Raw genomic sequence first — 11313 nt, forward strand, 5'->3', positions numbered from 1 at the left:
ATAATCTGTAAAACCGTCTGTTCTGTCCTCCCAAAAACTATGTCTGCGCAGTGCATTCTGTAAGTGCATTCACTAAAACAGGGTTCTTTTATTTTCTTAGCAAGCAATCAAACCTAACAAGAGGTTAATAAATACAAGGCACTTCTATGAGATAATCTAGTCACAGATAATTGCACAAAAGTTGGCTCTTCCCTATAAAAGAAGTGGCACGTATTCCCACTGGAGAATATCTGAAACGGAGATTGCTTTTTACTCTGTTAACAAGATGTGCATCAATTAGGTTTTTACACATATTTCTGGATCTGCAAATTAGTTTCACACGCAAACCAAAATACATATATTGTAAATATACACTTAGAACCAGAATCTACATGCAATTTCAATTGTCTTAGTAAAATCACCCTCTCTTGGGTCTAATTACAAACTCAAATTAATTGTTTTAATGGAAAGCCTTTTAATAATTACGTATAAACTTTTGTCAATGCTTTATGTGTAGCAAACAAAAGACACCATCACAGATTTGCAAATTAAGAAGCTTCATATGGAATAACAGTATTTATCTTTTTAAAAAGTATCTGCATTTGTAAACAATAATAAATAATAAAATAAACAGATAAAAAGAAGGAAGACCATTTCTCAGTATACTTTACCAGTTACATCAGTGTTAAAATAATGTTTCAGACACCCCCGATTTCAAGTGTGTGAGACAAGGAGAACACAAAAAGAGACCAAGCAAACTAAAAAAGACTGTACTGATGAAATGAAACGTGATGTTTCCTCTCATTCTAAGATACAAAATACTGCTGATGACAGCTTCAAAATCACAGCTATACAATACTCTGTAAATGTTGGCTATTGTTCAAAACTGTTCAACTTTTACTGACTCTCCAAAAACACTGCTAGTTTCTATAGTTGAAAAAATATTCATGCAACAAGGAGCTCCTGTAGCAACAATGAGGGGACTAGCAAGTGAGAGCACTGAACTTTCTTTTCTGGCAAAATAGTTCAAACCCAAGTGAGATAGCAGGATAAATATGCCAGAGGGGCTTCATTCATTCTCCATCAAACAACACACCACAAAAGATCCATACATTTTGCCAGGAAAATACTGGCATAAAGAATGAGCAGCCTTGGAAACAGAAATTCTTGACTCAAAGTCAGGTTGAAGGTCACTGCTCTAAATGCTGGAAAGTTCACTTGATTTGCATTTGATATATTGATATCTAATTGATTTTCTGAGTTGTTTATGAACTTTTATTTCCTGCAGATGATCCAAGTAGAAGTAAATATTAATCTTTTTGATTTCACAGCCAGATGAAAGATGTCTAAAAGAAACGCTTCACGTTATTGAAGAAGCTAGAGAAAATGTCATCAAACTTTGTTCCAATTCCTCTTAACTGAACACTACTAAATTAAAAACATGCCTGTATGAAGGAAAACAGTCAGACTCAAAGTTTCCAGTTTCCACACCAACTGTTCCCTATAAATTAATAAGCTTAGATCCAATTTGACAGTTCTAACCCTGTTTAACCTCTTCTAAAAATTACTGTTAACAATCAGGATGATGATGAACTCGCACACATTGATTTGCTAAAATAAACAAATGAAAATTGATTCAAAACAAATCTACGCTGATTTTTTTCATTTCATGCTTGAGTCAAATGATAGATGCAGTTGAGAAAGCAGCGCTAATATGAGGATACTATTTCAATAAATGAAGCAACCGTTATTAAACAATTATTAAAAATATAGAGAACAGTCTCCAGCAATGACTAGATTGCCTTCTTCCCTTCCAGAAACCGTTTCGTATGACGTAGAGAGCTCATAGCAATTCATCTAATTATCATTCCAATCAAGTAACCCACTGCAAAGAATGATATAATCTCCACACGATTTGGAGCTGTAACTTCCTGCAGGAACTAACAGTGCCCTTAGATACCTACCTGCAACACAAGTCAGGTATGTAAGTGTCCAAGCATTGAGACTCTTAATTGCAATCTGCTGCTGGAGCAGAAAGAAAAAATATTGGCCTGAAATTAATGGTTGCTTTTAAGAATTTTAGTTGTCACAGTTTATTATTTGAACTCAGTTTAACAGTGAGTGTGGCCACAGAAGGAGACACAAAGAAGCATTTGCTTCTTGGCAAGAACTTGATCAAATGCGTTAGCACACAGGGGACTTTCACCAATCCAGCCTGGCAATACAGTGATTGTAAGCTGCTGAACAATTTTACATCACTCGAGTCTGACAAATACTGTGTATTTTTCTTCAGCCAAAAATTGCATTTTTCTATGGCTGATTCAAGAATTAAAACCAACTTTAGAAATACACTGCTGTTCTTCAGCAGTAAAGACAATAATGTATGGTATTTTTTTTTTTATCTCTGAAATTAAAAAATAGTAAGAAACAATGTGTATGTAATTCAAAGCATCTTAAATCTTTTGCCATTCAAGGAACAAAGGCACAACATCCATTTCCTGAAGTCAAATTTCCAGGCCCCCAAAATGCAAGTGCCTCTGTCAATAGTACTTGTACTTTAGTTCCCCTTGCTCAAAGCACACTAGCTGCAAGACTTTGAAGAAATGTGAACAGAGGAACATGGGTGGATCCAACAAAGTCATCACAAAAACAAGTAAATTATAAAACTAATTGCACTATGAAGTCTTACTAAGAACAATGAATGCATTTCATAGTAATAATAACTTCTTTTGCTGGTAAGCATGGCATGTAGAAACAGAAATCCCAGCCTCTGACCCCATATCTGCCCTAACTAAGGACAGAACAAGCAAGGCAAGGACATGACATGAATTGTGGCTGTAGGAAAGTTTATCTGCATACTTGAAAATTTGTCTTGGATGGTGCCAGCTGCTGGTGAGAAGAATGCTTTGCTATCATTACACAAAAATCCAGAGTCAGGAGTATTCTGGTACTACACTATAACAGTGGTGAACACACAAACAAGAAAAGGCTGAGAAGATCAACACAGTCATGTTTAGAAAAGGTCCATTACGTACATAACACTACTAGGAATTTCTGAAGATTGTGTTGCACTTTGGCACCCTCTGGCACTGACTGGTGCAGGGAATTAAAATTCAGAGGAAAAAAAATCCACTGAGTAACACCACTGGCTGCTGAGATGCTCACAATGTTAATAAAGAGTATGATTCTATTATTCCAAAGCATCGAATTGTTGCTGCAAATCAAAGAAATACAGAAACACTAGAAGCCAATCCATCTGTTATCTAAGAAACTCTGTGTTTTTGACAGGCTGATCAAAGTTACTTCTTAGCACTTGTCTCTTTGCTTAAAAGTATTTATTTACATTTTGTTTTGTTGACATTAAGTTATATATTTGTGAAGAAAATATGACCAATGCTGCTGTAACATTAAGATGAAAAACTGTTTACTATGGCTGCCTACATCATCCCTCACCTGGAAGTTGATGCTTGTGCCATATTGGCAACATTTTCCCAAGAGTAGAAACAAGTACAGTCATGCAAAATGACATTTAAGCGATACTGCTGTCAAAGGGGGAAAAAAACACAACGTACACTAACATGTTCCTGTATTTTCTTCAAGCTTCTCTCTTACTTTTTCAAAGCCAGCTATAAAGACATATTAATATAAGATTATCATTCAAATAATTTAGATTGATGAATTGACCAAAAATATCAAAATTCAGGGGTCTTATAAAATAAAGATGAAATATTTATATTTTTGTATATTTATAATATGTATTATCACAGAATCATACAATGGCCTGGGTTGAAAAGGACCACAACAATCATGTAGTTTCAACCCCCTGCTATGTGCAGGGTCGTCAACCACCAGTCCAGGCTGTGCAGAGCCACATCCAGCCTGTGGGGCATCCACAACCTCCATGGGCAACCTGTTCCAGTGTGTCACCATCCTCTGTGTGAAAAACTTCCTCCTAATATCTAACCTAATCCTCCCCTATCTCAGTTTAAAGCCATGAAATATAATCTATAATATATATAATATTTATTATGTATTTACAATATAATGTATACCCTATACAATATTATATATTTACCTATATGTACATCGCTTGAACATCACACAGCACAAGAAGGAAGACAGTCTCCATTACTCAGCTTGTGAGTAGCAAAACTATCAGTCAGAAGTCTCAATTTCTCCATATAACACCAGTTATGTTGCAGTCAATACTAAATACAAAAAGTGACCCTTCCAAAGTAGCTTTGTCATCAAAACACTTAAAGCATTTATAGCATTGTTTGGGAACTACTGAATCACGGCCTGAACCTCTGATTGATCACCTGAGGTGAGCCCTGAGTCAGCCATGGGAGCACAGGTGAAGGCAGTTAACCTGTGCTGCCAGAAGGGGTGGAGCCTGGCTGCAGCTCTCCTAGACCCATTTCAGAGCCGAATACCAGTGGGGAAGGATCTCCTCTGGAGATCCACTCTGCTGGAGTTTCATAAGTGAGCCCAGGATATGGGTAAGCGTCCTGTCTTTTCTGCTTTGGTGCAATAACAATGTAGCCGAGCTCTCTGGTATACCTCATAACTACAGCATCTGTACATTCACTGATTGTACAAGCGTTCACATTCATCATTAAAAAAATTCCACATATATGAAAAACTGATTGAACCACCTCTGAGCAACTGTCTCAGTGTAAAACTCTACCCACGTCTCTCTGCGACTTCAGACGAGCAGCGATGGCACTTTGAACTTTCAGGCTTTTCCAGTTTATTCCTCTGGATTTCATATCTTAGTGGTTGCAAATTGGAATATGTACAATATTACTCATAAACACATATTGCAATAAAAATAACATTTATTTTATTTCCACAGAGGAAAAAAGAAGGCAAAATAGAACAGAGTGCTATGATTTCCAAATACCAAAGAAACTGGAAGCTTCTTGTTTTGATTTGCTGCAGTGATGATTGGTACACATTACTAATTCAAACAAAGAAAGATGAATGTATATGTAAGTAGATACCACTTCCACAAAAAAAAAAAAGGAGCTCTCTGAGAGACTATATGGGCAAATTCCAATCAACTCTTAACGCAGACTTTTTTTTTTTATAAGTTATTAAGTCAATGCTTGCTGTCTGACAGTATTTTTGGAAATAAAATTAAAGCTCCACAAAAGAACAAATGGACATTATTTTATTGCAACACTAGAATTGAGGAAAATTCAGTAGTGATTTAGAGTGGCAGAGCTAAGTCTGCACGATCATCACAAAGAAGTCTTTGTGTCGGCACTATCTGCACAGAAGAGTCTTTGATGAGCAGCATTTTGTTTCCTCATATTGTAAATGAGGAACATTTACATTCTGCAGGGCAATAAGTTGTATTAACTTCAGTGACTGATTTTATGAGACAAAAATTGGAAGGAAGAAAAGACATGGAACAACCATTAAGCAAGGTTTAGCTATAAATATCACCTGCTAGTTTAACATTCTTCCTCTACGGCTGTTAAAGCAGAGAAAAATAATCCCTGATAGACCAAAGAGCAGAATTTAAAAAAATATATATAAAAAATAAATAAATAAAAAAAAAATTCAAAAGCTTCATAAGAAAAAAAACACACTTTGCCATTCATGATTTTTTTCCTCAATCTACACAGAACATAGCTAGCTGTAACACAATTAGAAAGTACAACAGAATATGACTGTGTGGTAGATGATCCTGGAGAAAAGTGGAGTTATATTCCAGAGGAAATATTAACCAATATGGTTAATATTAACCACAGTAACCAATACAGTGTGCGTCACTCACCTGTCAGCCAGAAACTCCTTCACTCCTACTTACTCTTCTTCCAAAGTACCAAAAAGTACCTTCTCATCCCACTATCATCCCATCAGTACGCTGCCCACGCTTCTGCTTCACACCATTTATCACCTTCACATCCAATTTATACACAACCTTCAGGGATGTTTTTTGCCCAAGTGCCATAGGATTCAGTCTATTCCTGCTTTTTTCTTGAACTGAAACTTGGACATAAGCTATTAAAATAAATAAATAAACCAGAAGACTTCGCTGGCTGCTTGCTAAGAAATAATTTCCAATTTCCACCTGCATAAAGAGAATGCTCATTTTCGCAAGAAGAGAAAAGTTTCTGTAAATGCTACAAAATGGGGCAAGCTTTGTTTGCCATTTGGCAGATCACATGCAGCAATGCTGCAGACCTAAGGCCTAATGATGTCCCTCTAGCAATGCCTTTTCATCTGAAGGAGCCGCAGCATCCACACGTAACTCCTTTGTAATACTCCAGCTTTGTCATCTTCCTGTTGTTTTCTTTGGGGATGTGCCAGGAGCTGCCAAGCATCTTCTCTCTGCCTGCACGGAGCCAGGTGCTCAGCCCTAAGTGCAGCACACTCCATCACTGCCTGCCAGATGGGGTGAAAGAGTGAGAAGAAGATGAATGTAGATTTAGAAGGCTGCAGGCGTTGACTGGGGAATTGGCCAATTCCTCAGGCAAACCATGAGCTACAGCTCCTGCTCCTGCAGAACACTGAGCTGGACACACTCCTCTCTCTAAGTGCAAGTGAATGCAAACAGCTTGCTGAGCTGTGCTGTAAGCAAAGGACAAGCACTCAGGTAGCATTCCTGGCTCCAGGTCCTATGCCACTCCATTACCTCATATTACACACTGTGAATTTAGCTACCAAAATCAAATTCACAAGTGGTGACGCAGTTCAATTAAGGGAAATTTCAAAGAGAAAAACCTATTTACAAATAAACCTTCACAGTACATTTACTGGCTCCAAAAAGCAACAGCAAGATAACTTTCTGAAAGTTTCCCGTACAGTCAAATCAACGTACATTTGAAACAGATCAAGTAAAAACTTGTTGAGAGAGAGAGAAGAGTATCTGAACACAGTTTTGGGTAATAGTTTTAATTAAAGAACTGACAAACGGATATGATTTTTATATGCTATTGTTTCTGCAATTAGACCAGATTCAGTATTCTCATATTATGCTGAGTCAGTCACTTATATTCACAACTGAGTGAAAAGCAAAATTTAATTAAGACTAAAAGCTTTTTATCGTTTTGGAACATGCCTGGCAAGTTCTTTCCAGCAGTAGTGCTGAGCACACACAGCCATTGTTAGGGGCACACTTGGCACCCAGCTGGCAGGACACAGCAACCCAACTGTAGCTTTTAGCTGTCAGGATAAATAGCCCACACAGCCCTCGAGTGAGAAATGTAGGAAACAAAACAAATCCCATTAATTTTAAAGTATTCTCTATCAAAGAAACAAGAGTCTGCTGCATTTTATCTTCCTATCTCTATTCATGTGGGGTCCAAACCACTAAAGATTAAAAGCATTTTTTCCCAGAAAGATTGGTAACAACAGGACTTAAAGCTTGGGTTTATTAATAACAGACTTCTCCAAAGAAAAGATTAGCAAAAATCACCTAAAGTAAACACTGTGCCACTCTGTTGGCAACAACAAGAAAAGAAGGACTACAGGCCATTCTACTATCAGCATAGCCCTGAAATAACTTCACGAAGCTGATTCAGTATGGTCATATTCAAAGTGGCTCAGATGAAAGCAGAAGTTAACCCAGCATGTTTGTTTAAAAAACATTCTCAGTACCTGCACTGCAGCACTGCTTAAACCCTGCGCTTGTTGCACACATGCACATTGTTCAAAGAGCATGTGAGTGAGGAAGGAGAATAAATAGTGCATTTAAACAGTGAGGCAGAAGGCAAGGATTGGTTCTGATTGTTTCAGAATCAGTATCTTTTAGCTCTATTTTCAAACTCTTGTTTTTAATCCTTTATGAACAAAATTTATGTATTAAATATTTTGTAATACTATAATAAGCACAGAAGCTAGAGAAACATGTTCTACTTCTTGAATATTCCTGAAGTCTTGAGACTGAATCTGTACATTTGCCGGGCATTTTCTGTTTGTTTTGTAAGTAAACTATGTCAGAGACAGCACAGTTGGTGTCAGCGTGTCAGGTCTATTTAGGAGAATCCAACTGCATTGTTCTTTCAAAGTCAACAACAAGCAACTGAGTTGAGGAAGCAACAGAATAAACAGGGAGCAGGAAAAGCTCATCATCCAATAGCATTCAATGAAATCACATGAAAGAGAAGGGAAGCTTGCTGAAAAGCAGCTGAGCCCTCTGGATAGATTCCATCATACATCTTTTGCCACTCAGGTTTGATAAATGGAAACTGACCAATAAAATAAGGGATATACAGAAAGGCTTTTCCAGACAAAGTTTCATCTCAAAATGTTGAAGTTACCTCACAGATGACCAACTGTGCACAAGAGAAGCTGAACTACAGTGATGTCTATGAGAAGCTTTAGAGGAACAACTGAATTCTGTAGGTATTCATTAGCTTGATGTTAATTTACAAATAAGAATTTAAAAATAAAACCCAGATAGTTACATCTAGGTTGCAAAACGAAAGGCAAGAACAAAACTTTGCACACCCAGCCTTTTCTTTGGTGATTATTAACTTAGGCTTGTACTCTTTGGGACTGTTTTGGCCCTTTGGGTCCAATCTGAGGATTCAATTGAGACAAAAATACCTGTTCCTCATCTCTTTGTTCACTCTGAAATAATGAATAGCAAAAGAGAAGCTAGATGAAATCTCATGATACCAAAGAAATAAGCAAAGAACAAATGCACACTGAACAATAAGGTAAATGAAATCTAGGATTTCATTATTCAAAGCAAATAAACAAAACAGCAGCAACAACAACAAAGAACCAAACAACAACAACAAAAAAGCCAACAAATACAACAAAAAGCTGAACTAGAAATGGAGAGCTGCCACGCAAACAGAAATCCCAATACAGAGGCCAAAGATCAACAGGAGTTGGTGTAGTTAGGAACATTCATTGCTAATGCCTCACCAGTACTTTGCTCAGTATGCAACTCGAGGAAAGTGCACAAAAGAACACTGAGAAGAGCTGCATGAGAAAGTTGGAGAAGTGACAAACTTTTGCTTATTATAAACACTGAAACGTTAATGCAAAGAACTCTGCCTTTCTAGAATAACCTGGGCAGCTCTCTATCCTTTTGCAACAGAAACGCACACAAAGCAATGCTCCTGAAATACAGCACCAATACAAGATGAGTGAAATGCTGCAGGACTATACGGCAACACACTCGTAGCTCTTTGTCACAGTGTTAAGCTACGTGAACAGGGAAAAAAAAAAAATCAAAGCAGAAATGATCTATAAATCAAGCATGAAGTAATTCTATGAAGCAAATACCCACTGGAGAACTGTGCTGAAACCAAAGTTTTAGAAAGTCTCTTGAAGAATTTCATAACATTTGGATTTTTTTATTATCAACATAAAAGCACCATGGGGCGCTGCTATTTTTGGCCTGCCTTTGATCCGCTTGCTTTCTTGTGTCGAAGTATTACTACTGCAGTTTTCTTCTCATATCTAAAACTAGCAAAACAGCACCCAGCTTAGTTCAGTGAAAACTGCCAGTAACTAAAAGCAGTACTGCCAGACTCCTATAAACACCTACTGCCTGAAACAGAGCATAAATTTGAAGAGAAGCTAAGATGAAAGACAGCTTACAAGAGAACTGAGCTTCAGCTGGCCACAGGAGACCTAAAGTCCAAAGGACCCGTCCAAGTCAGCAAAGATTAATTGTCGCGTTTGCTCAACGTAACCCATTTCCTCAGCTCATTCAGGTTTCTCATTCAGCAGCTCCATCTGCTGTCCAAAACAAAACGTTGACTTTGCGACTACGTTAACAGGAGGTTGGATGTAGCTTCCTCACTGTACGGGGGGAGGCTACATCCAACCTCCTGTTCTACACTATCTGCAATCATTTAATGATATGTTGTACAAAGTTACCATCGTATCAAAGCACGTTGGTGGTGTGTGGACACGCAGTTTGCCCCACAATAATTGCCAGGAGTTTCCAAACTAGAGAACATTCATGGCAGTTCATAGTTACATAGAAGTGGTTTGAGTAGAACAGACATGAATTTAAATTTATTATTTCAAGGATCATCTCAATTCTTAAAAGCAAAAGTTCTGTTTTCTTTTTGAAGCACAGGGCCTGAGCCGTTACAGTCTGAGGACGCAAAAGAAACTTAGTGAAGAAATGAACTGGTGCATTCTTTCATCTGCAAATGCAGAACATTTCTTTACCAGGAGTAAGCACAAGTTCAGTCCAGAATGGAACAGTTATGGGAAGACTGCACAGACCTAGAGCCTGTAAATCCAGTCAGACCTCCTCTGACTCTTGTACAGCTTTGATTCGTAGGTGGCCTGTTGGCTTCTTTGGTCCAGATGACCTTTAGAGGTCCCTTCCAACTCTAAAGATTCTACGATTATCAGACTTTGTTACCCTGAGGGCTGCAACTCCAACATCATGCTTAAAACCAAGACCTTTCTGTTATCCCCTCATCCCGAGCAGAAGCAGTGTGAAAACCAGCCAGTCCATAATAAGCACTGGCTCACAGCTGCCCACAGGTACCCCGGCTGACTCTAGGGCAGCATATGGGGCACATCACACAGTGCCTTCACTGCCTGGGTCCCCATGGTTGTGCGTTTCACAGCGTACCTCAGCCCTTGATGCTATAGCAGAAGAAGCACGTATCATAATGAGCTTATTCTACACCATTTGCTTCCTGGTTCCTCGTATTGTAGGTACTGAAACTTTTTAAATTACTGTTACACAAAATGCGAGATTCTAACAAAAGCGGTGTCTAACAAAAGCACAACACCGGCTGAGGTACAATAGAGCAGTTCTGCCTCCAGCTGCGACCAGAACTCGGTGCCACCTGGGGCTGGCAGCCCGGGCAGGAGCAGCCAGGCTGAGGCTCCCTGCACAAGTACCATCGTTACCGCGCGGAACACAACGCGCCCGAGGCGGGGCGCACCCAGCCCCGCCACTCTTCCCGCGCTGCCGCCCGTGCCGCCACGCGCAGGCTCCATAGGCGGTGCGCGAGGAATCCAACAGGTGGCTCCGTGGCGCAATGGATAGCGCATTGGACTTCTAGAGGGTTGAAGGGATTCAAAGGTTCCGGGTTCGAGTCCCGGCGGAGTCGTAGCTTCTCTTTTCATACCGCTTTTTCTTTCCTTCACTTTCCCATGTACACTTTTCACCTCGTTCCTCCCTCCCTTCCCCCACCGCCGCAGTAACCGGGGGTGCCTACCTGCCGCTTTCCAGAGGACCTTTCCGGGGCCGCCTCCCGGCGCGCCCGACGGAGCGGGGAGCGGGCGGAGGCGGCGGCGGCGGCCGAGCGGCCGTCTGGTCTCGAGCCTCCGCCGAGAAGGAACGGCGCACCGAAGTGCTTCACCGGCAGCAAGCGGAGCGTTGCCGCACAC

At 39.6% G+C, this 11313-nt stretch overlaps 1 non-coding gene across 1 annotated transcript; it reads left to right on the forward strand.

Annotated features, from left to right (window-relative positions):
* The first annotated feature begins 10947 nt into the window (after positions 1 to 10947).
* TRNAR-UCU (transfer RNA arginine (anticodon UCU)) lies at positions 10948 to 11033 on the forward strand. The gene is given in 2 exon segments: positions 10948 to 10984; positions 10998 to 11033. It is a non-coding gene; the product is annotated as a tRNA-Arg (tRNA).
* Positions 11034 to 11313: the final 280 nt, after the last annotated feature.

Source organism: Tympanuchus pallidicinctus, unplaced genomic scaffold, assembly GCF_026119805.1.
Source record: "Tympanuchus pallidicinctus isolate F22 unplaced genomic scaffold, pur_lepc_1.0 scaffold7, whole genome shotgun sequence".
Taxonomy (NCBI): Eukaryota; Metazoa; Chordata; class Aves; order Galliformes; family Phasianidae; genus Tympanuchus; species Tympanuchus pallidicinctus.